An 11925-nucleotide genomic window follows, 5' to 3' on the forward strand; every position below is an offset into this window, starting at 1 on the left:
ACAGTATGCCGTGGTTCCATCCCATTTCAAGTGCTGTTCGAGAATCGGCTTAACCCTCGGAGCACACTCTCCAATCACAGAGCTTGAGGACTATCACGGGGTTTGTCAAACAGAGCACATGGCGTAGTCCAAAAATAACCGGAAACAGACGTAGTTCTATAAGGGACATTTCGAGCATTGCGATTGTCAACATTTCTGAGTTTAGGATGGCCGAAGACACTACACTACCCAGAATCCCCAGCTATCGTTTAGGACTACAGTTCCCGTAAGGTTACGCAGAGCGTCAAACAGCTGTGTGAAATGGAACGAAACCACGCCAGACTATCCAAAACTGGAATCGAACACCCCTCCAGAACTACACATGCTGGCTATTGTGTTTCGCAAAATGTTCTATGGGACGTCTCTACTGAACGTTTTCGTTTTTCCCACAATTAGAAGTTGCCAGTATTAAACACATTGGTGTTATCAAATGTAAAACATATAATTAATAAATGGGTGAAAATCACTTGTGTCCATAATGTGCAGCATTATATTAATGCCGTATACCCACATGACAGCTCATTGCTACTTTGTAATTCTACTCCACTACAATTCAGAGGTTAACCTGGTATTTTTACTCCACTACACTTATTTGAGTTACTTTGCAGATTCTGATTAATTATGTGAAATATAAACAACCCTTAAATCAGACTTTAGTTACACCTGAGTAAAATTCAGGGAAGGTGATTGTCAAGTGCCAACAATCAGGAGAGATATTTGATAGTTGGTGCTTGAGAAGACTAAACATGTATCTGCAATTGACATGAATGGAAAGTATATTCATTACTCGTTATTTCTCTACTAATAGTTAATTAAAGACTGTATATTATGGCTATTTTGCACATCCCTTTCAAGATTTTCAAAGGTTTATTGACATATCATACACAACTACGGTGTAGTTATGCAATGAATGAAAAACTTGGGTCACAGGTTCCTCAACAGTGCATTACAAGACATCTATCAATATGTGTGTACCTTGTAAGGAAATATTTGTATGTATTCATGCAATCTGTGAAGGGCTGGTAAGGGTTTTATTGCTGTGGGGGAGCTGGAACAAGACCCCGCTGTGGTCTCTGGAATGTGATGGGGGGATGTGTGGATGCTGCAGAGGCTGCAGAAATAGGAGACAGTGAGGGTCAGAGGTGTTTGTTTGAGATGACTGGACCAGTTGTCCTCAAACTCCACCCCCTCCTGTATCATTTGGTATGAAAGCCTATCCGGCTTGCTGTTCTCTCTCTCTCTTCTCGTGCTGCTTGGACTGGAGGTCTGGCGGCCTGTGGGCAGGAGCCAGGAGTAGGCCAAACTCCTGACATTACACATATGATACGATATGGTTGTGTATGGTAATGTATTTGATTGTATTGCATTGTATATTACCATTAAAATGGATTATTGTTAAACGGTTACTTGTATGCTCTGGGTTTCCTTCCTGTAAGATAACGGCTTGTGTAGGGACGCGAGGAGATTTAAGAAAGCGGACGAGTTGTCCACTAAATCTCCTAACAACCTCCACCATTAAACTGTCATATTCTGCAAATTTCTTATTCTATCTACATACATAAGATTATAATTAATGTGTATAATATCAGTTAAAATAAGTGCTTCAACATAGTTAACATTGCAGGAAAGCAATATATTAGACGTTAATTACTTTGTCAGGCTTAATATTTAATATTTAATGTTTAAATAAAGGTTAATCCGTTTTTCTGTTTTGCACCTCCTCCTATTAATATCTGTGTACATCCTGCACTAAACTGTTTTATTGTAGAGATCACTTATAGTATCTTCTTGATTTTTTATATTCTATATTTCTTATTTATACTTTCCCCCTATGAAAGTATGTACTCTTAATATTTTTTTAATAAAATATAACACATAAAAACAATAATTCAAATACGTGCTTTAACCACTAGGAGGTGCACACAAGGTGCACACAGCCATAATAACTTTGTATTATTAGTGTGTATGTACAACATCTGAAGATGTATAGTTTTATGCATGCTTTCACATCATTTTACAGCATATTGCTATACTATTTCAGACTCAGTATTTACATTTTTACATTCAAAGAAAATCAGTAATATCTTTAAAAACTACAGTCCTTTTCTATCAGCTGTGCACCGTTATGGTGTAAATATAACCTATCTATGAATTAGATCAAATGTAAAAGTCAGCCGAATTAGTGTTGATACTGCAAGGAGACGTATTGTGTGAAGAGAAATTGAAGATGTTGTTTAATTGTTGATATATTTATGATCCACGTCAAGTATTCAGTTTCGGCGCCATTTCTTCCAGTTTTTCCAAAGGTCTTCTCATCAGGGCTCTCTAAATAAAGAACTAGGGGCGGTGGTGGTGAAGTCCATAGGGACTTGGCTTGGCAACTGGAAGGTCACCAGTTCAAGTCCCGGCAAGACCAAGTGCTACCGAGGTGTCCCTGAGCAAGGCACCGTTCCCTACACTGCTCCCCGGGCGCTGTTCAAAATGGCTGCCCACTGCTCCTAACACTAGGATGGGTCAAATGCAGAGAAACAATTTCCCCACGGGGATTAATAAAGTATATCAAATCAAAATCAAAAACTACGGCTAATATGTAATGCAGCCGAACCGTGTATTACAATGCCGTTATGTGATGACTTTCAAAGAGAAAAGCAAGAGCACTCGGAATTAAGTATTATTTTATACTTTTAAAATGTTTTCCGGATTTCATATAATATAAACATCAAATCCCAGCATGCATTGCGGCTAACACATCCAATCAGCGAGCTTAAAACCATAGCTGAGGATCTTGGGTAATCGCTCGAAATGCTTACGTCTGTTTCCGGTTATATTTATTTTGAAATTCAGTTCCTGACGGACGCCGAAAAAGCCCGAGATTATGGAATTAAACCAATAAATAAAAGCAAGGATTGTGTGTTATTGGTGAGTAAATAACAGTGTGTTATTTTGAAAAGAATAACAAATTAGAAGGAAACAAATATTTTAAAAATACAGATTTCAGTATCCTGAGGCTCTGAGCCCCATTTATTTTCCTCACAGACGACAACAAAAGTCCGAAATTATACGATTTAAAATAAAAGCAATAACTGTGGCTTGATATTGAGTAAGAACATGTTTTTATGAACCACACAGCTTCCGGTCTTCCAAGACCCGACCGGAGAAAAAGACGTGCTGCAGCCTGCAGGCACGAAACACATTACCAGTAGAAATACATTGCTTTTAAAATCATGCTGTGCAACACGAAAAAAAGGGGCAAATCGTGTTGGTGAACACGAATCAATAGATTAAAAATCGTGTTGGTGAACACGAAATGCCGTGAGACTGGGTTGCCTGTACTGATGGTCCGGGGCTCTGAGAGGACATTGTTGACCCTGACATGCTGAGTGCGATTGAGGTGATATGCATTACCCCGCAATACAATCAACTAAACATATTCTCCGAAATCCAGCGCACTATTTAAGATGTACCATTTTCCATCTCTCCCTCTGTATTGCTGATGCTGCTGCTCCCCTAAATTCGACCTGCTTCTGTTAATAAACATTTAAAACCTGAGTTGTCTGAAAGCAAAATAGTAATAGTTGTATTTCAAGCACTTGCTGAGCAATTATTATTCATGTGAGTGGGGATGAGTTTTGTATCCCCTCCTACAACACATTAATGGGGACAGTCAGGATAATTATGTGTTGGATTGTCACTGTTTGCGACCTTTCTCACACAGTCCTTTAACACACTTTAAATACAAAGATATTGATTAGTGGATTCCAAATGTAGAAACAGAATGTGAACAGGGTTGCATGTTTAATGAAGAATACAGACAATTATCCCCTGAACCTGCAGCTATCCTCGGCTTTCAGAGCTTAAAGTGAGTTTCAACTCGTTGTTTAACTGTTTACTTCACAACTCTACGGTTATGGTTCACTCTCACTACTCTAATTGTGTCGTTCTGGCGGCAGCAAGCAACTGTTTTCCTTACAAAAGTAACACTGTGGACCAGGCCGGACTGGCCATCGGGAGGACCGGGAGGTTTCCCGATGGCCTGGCCTGTTAAGTGGCCTGCTGGCCTGAGGATTTTTTTTTAATGTATATATTGTGAATGCAACGCTGCGCAAATGTGGGTCTGACTCTGCCTCACAGAGTGTGACTGTCTGTATACATGATGTGGCCTGCCGACATGGCCACTTTCATACAGATCATACTAATGCCCTCGATTGGTCTCTGTGTGTCATTCAAGCGTATGTGTGGCGCGAGCGAGTGAGATAAAGCTCGCGCACCGGTTACGTGTATTGTTGTTGTTAGCATCTGGTGCTAGCTGCGCTAAAGGATATAAGGAGCTTTTTCAACAACAAGGTGGAGGAGAGTCCTCTCCAGTCAGACTGAGAGACTGATAACTACAGCTCAGGTGAGGTAAAGGACTCTCTGAGTGTTTAGATAGTTAACTTAGTCTAAGTTATCTCTGTGGGTCTCAAACGGTTTGGTCACCATTTATGTAAACACATATTTCCATTTGAGAGGGGAGTGATTAGTAAAATATGCATGAATAATAATAAAAAAAAACGTTAACTAGGTGAAAAAAGGCAAGATAAACTATTAAAACTTGTTGAGAGCTAAAACTAGTCTTTGCTTCTGCCTCAAAGAGGAGCAGGGGCAGAGGAGGGAGACAGGTGAGGCTGGTTCAGGAGCACACACACTCACAACTATAAATGAACCAAAAACAAATAAATAAACAAGTTTCAATGTTTTTTCATATTGGTTGGTATGTTATTGGTTATGGCCATGTTTTTATGATTTTATGATTATTTAAATGTATACAGTTATGTTTCATATGGGTGTAGTCTCTTTATTTCCCCCTCAAAATGCACCAGATGATGCATTTAAGTCCAACATTTAAAAAATAAATCCCCCGGACCCCCCTATAGGATTTGAGGTCCACCCCCACTTAAAATATGTTCACATAGGTTCCTAAATAGATTTGCACATTTTTTAAAATAGTAACCCATGTCCATATGTTTATTTTTGGGTTGTAGATTTAGAGGGCTATCACTATGGGCAGCAACGCTGTAAAAATTGACAAATAAATCCAGCAAAATGGCACAAAAAACTGGTAGTGGCCTGGCTGGGTGTATAATTCCCGGCCTGACTTATTGTCCCAGTCCGGCTCTGCTGTGCACTACCTGCCAGCAGCAGTAAACAGCAGACACTATTGGCAGCTAGTTGGAGAGCACAGTAGAGCATTTAGCAGCAGGAGACATTTCACTTAGTACTTGATGGGGAGTAAAACAGAACTAAAGCGACATTGAACAGTGGACATACGTTTAATAATTGGTGATAACAAATATGTATAAGTATTTTGTTTTCTTGTATATCTGTGTATAAATACACATCTATTTGCTAATAAGTTCACCATATCGACTTAAAATGGGGTATTAATAATGTGTGCAGGTAATTAAACTACATAAATAGAGCGCATAGAATTTGGGAGAAAGAATAAGTTGATGACTCAATTACTGTTGCCATCCCTGCTTACAGTGTTGACTATATGCACTCAATAAGTAAAAACTAAAATAATCATTAAGAATTGAGGTTTGACATTTCAAACTAAATACTTCACCCCCCAAAATGACCAAATGGACACCTTGCAAAATTGTCCTCCCATGCCTCAAGGTAAACAAAAAATCCCAAAACAGACTAGCATGCCTGTCCAGGTGTTTGAATTGTATGTAGAAGTCTATGAAGTTGCAGAGTTTAAGCGAGATTCCATTTGTCTGTGAATTAAATTAGATTGTACTGCCCAATAAGTGTGCAATTGATGTCGTTTTTCAGTTTTTAAAAGCAGCCACAATTTACCCTAATTCATCAAGAATTCTCCATTCTGTGTTCAGTGTTTTCTTCAAGAATTCAAGAGAACACTGGATGAATAATTGATATACAAATGGTCTTCCTCTGGTATTCCTTTAAAAAAGAGTAACATACCTGGTGCTATAGCTGTTACTTTAACACACTTGTGGTTCAGAAGAATGTAACAGGTATACATTTTGACAACAGAGTCAGACACTTCACCTTGAATTGTTTCTGCGGGGAGGAATAATCAGGCCCAAGACCTTGTTCATGTTGCACTTATTGCATTACATTTTATTGTGTGTGTACAGCTGTCAGTAAGTTGCAAGCCTGAGTGCATTCAGACAAATAAATATCCCAACACGAAGTTAACCAGCTTATCAGTCAGACTGTCGGGAGCCTGTCATCAACTGATGTAAATGTAGCTTGAGCCTGCCAACTAAACACAAAGTTTCCCTCCAACACCAACTGTAATTTCCCTGTGTAATGAACTGTACGCAGACGAGGCTGTCGACAGCAGAGAGAATGATGTCCCTGCTGAATCTGCAGCTGAGGCCAAGAAAAGGCTACATTACATAATTCTGAGGTTTAAGAACAAAGTTGTAAGAGCACCTTTTGCAGGGTCAGAGGATGTCTTTCCATCTCCCTCTTGCTTTTTTCTCTCTGTTTTCTTTCAATTTGTTTGTGACATTTTCAGAACCGTTGCTCTGTAGCCTCCTTGTGGTCAGGTGAGGCAAAAGCATGATGTTCACAATAAGAAAGCAGATGTTGAAATAGACTCAGAGCATCAGTTATTGGCATGTTGGCGCTATGGTTGGCACAAATATCTTCAAACTTGGATAATTGCAAGTTTAAAAAACTGACTATGCAAGGCTCAAGGTTGGCCTGTGCTAAGTTGTGATAAATAGCTCAACATGACCTTACTTTAAATGATGTTATCTTGTTTTAACTCCAGACGCCCTGACTTATTTGTATCCCTCATGCATACACAGACAAATATGCATGTTTCAAGCTAAAATAGAGCTAAAATGTTTTTTATGGCGCATTTGTCAGCAGTTATCACAGTCACCAAAATCTACTGTTACAAAACTTGAATTGTGTTTCACAAAGCAGACCCCAGCTACTGTAACTAAGACATGCTGCAGATGAAGGTGCTTTTCCACGTCCACGGCCTCCAGTTGTGGATGCCCATAGGGCAGAGTCTCGATCAGCAAATGAGGGAATATATGGAAATAAAGCTTGCCGATTTACAAGGCACATGAGTAAACTGCCCTGCCTTGTTGCCTAGTTACCGCCTACATCCTTCCTATCCTGTATTATTGTTATTCCATCTATTTTCTTTCCTCTTTTATTGCCAGTGCAGGCAGAAGACTTGAATGAAGCTGATTACATCACATGCATACGAGTGTGTACATCATGTACTGTATAAGTCTTTGTGCTATATTTATTTTATTCTGTCCCTCATCCCCTATTCTTTGTTCCCCTATGTTTATTTAACTGCCACTTCAGAGCTGACAAGAGTTACCTTCACATGTTTTGAATTTAAAGCCCATTCAGCCAGCTCTTTCAGTGTCCTTTATTTGTTTTATTTTGATTGTATCTGTTCTATCACACATTTTTCACTGTCACCTTTTCCCGTCAGTACTTTTCAACAAAGTCATATATCTGTTGGATTTATTTATCCTTAAGTGACATGTTGTTCTCCAGTTGATGTGTCCTTCAGAGCAGAAGCATATGCCAGCAGCAGTGTTGACTATGTAAAGACAGAGGGCGAAACTCGCCTGGTGCCACAATTGTATATGGATTGTACAATAAAAGTCTCTTTAAACATTCAGCATGCTGTGCAATAAATATATATAGCCAGTCCAATACTGTGAATGTGTTTTCAGAATCAAACCACAGTTTGTGCACACAGCTGAGGCGCAGCGGCTGACATGTGGCTGTTGGGTGGAAGAGAAATTAAGGAAACTGAGACCCTGTCTGGAACTACAAAGTAGGTTTATCATTGTTTTACTGTTTTTACTGCAGTCATACTGTAATTACTACCATTATACTATTATTATTGAAGATGTTATAGGTAATGCATTTTTGTAGGGTTGTTCTTGCAAGGACATTTTATCTTGTATCTTAACCTTGTATGGAACTTTTGTAGGACAAAAAGTGTCTGACGAGTGGTGAAGATTTAAGACTTGTTGCACTTAGTGAATAAAAGGTGTTGCCAATAAAAAATGTCTGTTATTAGTCTTAATATGGCTAAAAAGTGTGAAGTTAATTAAGACTGTGGCTGAAAGCCCTTCAATAATTATTGAATTTGTCGAAAGGAACCCTCGAGAGAAATTACAATGTCTTCGCTTTGCAATATCTTTTCTACGTAACAATTTCCACTTGTTTTCTATTGTTTATTATGCCTGCTATTTTATGAATAAATACAGAAAAGCAATGAAACATATTTCTTGAGAAGGACAATATTAGAAGGTTACTGCAAACACTGAAGCTAAAGGGACCTACAGTATTTACGAAGCCAAAAGCTTTAAACTAACGTGGGGATAATGTCATTTAACCAGCAAATAATTGATGTAACATTTACTTAATGGAAAGAGATATAAATCTGCGAGAGAGCCGAGGGGAGCCCATTCAGAATCTGCTCTGGTTTCCTCTCCTGGACATTTAACCTTTGCTGTTTGAACAGAGTTTGTTGAATATGTTGATGAAATTAGCCCCCTCGGATGCGTGCGGGCGGTGTTTGTGCCGTGGTCATGAGTCAGGCGCTGCTCGGGGCAGATGGTGGTCGGAGCGGTGCATACGGTATGATTGATATTCATCAGGAGTGCTGACCTCTGCCATGATGCATTCAAGCATCCAACAAACCTCAGTTTGCAGAGTTCATCCCTGCATAATGAATGAGTGCAGAAATTCAAAAACAAAACAAAAGCCATCTTTGGTTCTCAGTTTCACTCCTACTTCCCCTCTCTCGTGGTTTGTTAGGGAAAATATTCTGACAAAATCTAATGTGTGTTCGGGTTGGAACTGTAGTGCTTATCATTTTAGTCAAAGACGGTTACTTTGATGAAGTGGTGCAGGGTCAATCAGCAAAGATCTGGTTTATTATTAAAAGAAAATACACCCGCACTCAGCCATGAAAATGATTTATCAAGTAGGAAAGGAAAGAAAATAGGTACCAGTTCAACGCTGCAGACTGCAATATGTTTGGATTTGTTGGCTAAGAGAGGTCTTTGACATCTGGAAAACATTTGTTGCTTCAAACTACTTTAGCTGCTTTAACCTGTCATATTTACTCGGGGTGGGAATAGTTTTGGTGCAATCCTCTCCATAATGCCCTGCCAACATTTTTGTTCTCTGTAAATCAAATAAATATGAGAGTAAGTAATGCTATTATTTAATGATGCTAACAGCATTGATGTTACTGTACAGCAATCTATAGAAACAAACACACACACAAATTGTCTGTGTTATTCCCACAGTATAAAAGCTGCTAAACTGCTAGTTAGTAGGCAATTCATTCTAATGTGCTTTGGTGCTTTGTTTGTTGCAGTTCTATGTGTAAACTATCATGGCATCGTCTTCAATTGCAGAACCAAACACACACAAACATACACACATATTGGTAAATAAGAATTCACAGGATAAACCCCCTGAGATGTGCCAGCTTGTTTTCACACATGCAGACAGACACACCTGGTACACTGTATGTAAGCATGTGATACCTGTGAGAATGTGTCACCTCACTCTGTTCCCACTGGGACTGAGGATGGATCAGTGTGTGTGCGTGCGTGCGTGCGTGTGTGCGTGTGTGTGTGTGTGTGTGTGTGTGTGTGTGTGTGTGTGTGTGTGTGTGTGTGTGTGTGTGTGTGTGTGTGTGTGCGTGTGTGTGTGAAGGGGCGAGAGGAAGGGGAGGGATCAGGGCCAGGTGCTTAAAAGAACCCCTTTGACTCATGGTCTCTTCTCTAATTAAGTTTAGGTTCTTTATGTGCATAATGTATGTGCATGTGTGTGTGTGTGTGTGTGTGTGTGTGTGTGTGTGTGTGTGTGTGTGTGTGTGTGTGTGTGTGTGTGTGTGTGTGTGTGTGTGTGTGTGTGTGTGTGTGTGTGTGTGTGTGTGTGTGTGTGTGTGTGTGTGTGTGTGTGTGTGTGTGTGTGTGTGTGTGTGTGTGTGTGTGTGTGTGTGTGTGTGTGTGTGTGTGTGTGTGTGTGTGTGTGTGTGTGTGTGTGTGTCTACTTATCTTCCATGGGAAAGGTTTGCATTTACCACTCCCTTACCCTTTGATAATCTATATTATCTCTTCTGAAAGCCCATTTAGTCCGCTCAAATCGGATCAGAAATCTTTGAAAATTCTATTTGGTGGCAAAATAATATATTTATTTCATAGCATTTGTCTTCTTTCTTTCAGATAGTGTATGTTTCGTTCTGAATTCTAGCAGACGCCCCACTGAAACAGTTAAGAATATTATCAATTAAAAATATAAACTAAAGAAAATATTTGTAACAATGAAAATAACATTTTGTGTGCTTTTCTGTTCTATTACAGTTAAATCAACTGACGTTAAGAAATGTACCATATCCCTGATATTAAAGGAAGACAACTCTGACTGCACCAAGTACTATTTATAGGTACAAATTAAACTATAGGCGGATTTTAAAAGCCTTTATGATAGTATTTATGTTGTGGATACATGTGCTGTTGTGTAAACCTCCAGTCATCACAGCAGGCTGTTACACATCTGCAAATGTTTAAAGTATTATATAAGTCTGATGTTCTCATGTAAAGGCTACATTTCTGAAGAATGTTTTCACCAGATCTGTTGCTGCATGTTGGGAGATTTACACCAGTGTACAGATTGATATAAAAGAGAGATGGTTTATTCTCTGTGTGTAAAAATAAGCCTGTATTCACCAGCTGGGAAGATGGTCTTTACCCTGAGTGGGAGTTGTTGGCTGGACAGAAAGAAAAGAGAGAATTATTTTAAGGATGATACTGCTGCTGGTGAGAGATTGTTTTGTCTTTTGTCACACACCATTACATTTTGTTGTGTTCTTTATGTTAGGGATTTACTGTGTGTCTTTATTTCAAAACTGCTTGGGTGAAATGAGATTTCTCAAAGTCCGTTTTGATTTGTTTTGCAATTTGTCACAAAGGCTTTCTTTATCAGTGTTCAGCCCCAAGTGATTTAAGACTTGTCTATCAGGGTGCAGATTGATGAGGAGATGGGTAAATGTGAGACATTATAAAGTGATTGTGATGCCTACAAATTAGTTACAATTTAGCCATATTTAGGGATTTATTTCCACAATATTTCAATATAGGATAGCAAGGGACCCTTTCCGCTTTAAAACACAATTACCTTGCACATGTATTGACTCTACAGTTTACTGATTGAATAAACACAGCAACCAACCTGAAGATGTTTGTTTCAAATTAGTTTTAAGCAGAGATATTGTCCAAGGGACTGAGTGCATCCAGTCCAAATGTACACTGCCTGCCTGTTTAAGCAAGTCGAGTCGTGCCTGCCACCCACAAGCTATTTTCCACCTGCTGCCCACCTACATCGACAATAGTGAAGCTGAGCCCGGGACAAACACAAACAGACACAACAGATTGCCACGCTCTTCAGATTAACCTTTATCCTCCCCGATGAGACCTGTTGTCTTTACCTGAGTGCTCCGCATTCACAACAATATGGACACCACGGTGAAACAATACTCACCTTTTCTTCCTATCACTGTGAGTTAATGCTACATGATCACACTTAAAAGCTCTTGAAAGGCAATTAAAAGTATGTGGTTGGAGCAAGTGTGTTTCCTCGAGCCGCATTTAAGGGATCACACAAAAAACAAAGCATTTGTTTTCAGACAATGTATGGCAACGATTCATTATTTGTACTGCATTATCCCATTAAACCCAACTAAGTCTTTGTTATTTTAATGAGCACTCCTAAGTGTTCACTTTACTTTTCCTATCACAGCACAACCTGCAATCATGGAGAGAGTCAGGGAGGGGGAGAGGAGGGGGACAGGAGAGGAGGGGATCGGGTTTC

Source organism: Pseudochaenichthys georgianus, chromosome 21, assembly GCF_902827115.2.
Source record: "Pseudochaenichthys georgianus chromosome 21, fPseGeo1.2, whole genome shotgun sequence".
Lineage (NCBI taxonomy): Eukaryota > Metazoa > Chordata > Actinopteri > Perciformes > Channichthyidae > Pseudochaenichthys > Pseudochaenichthys georgianus.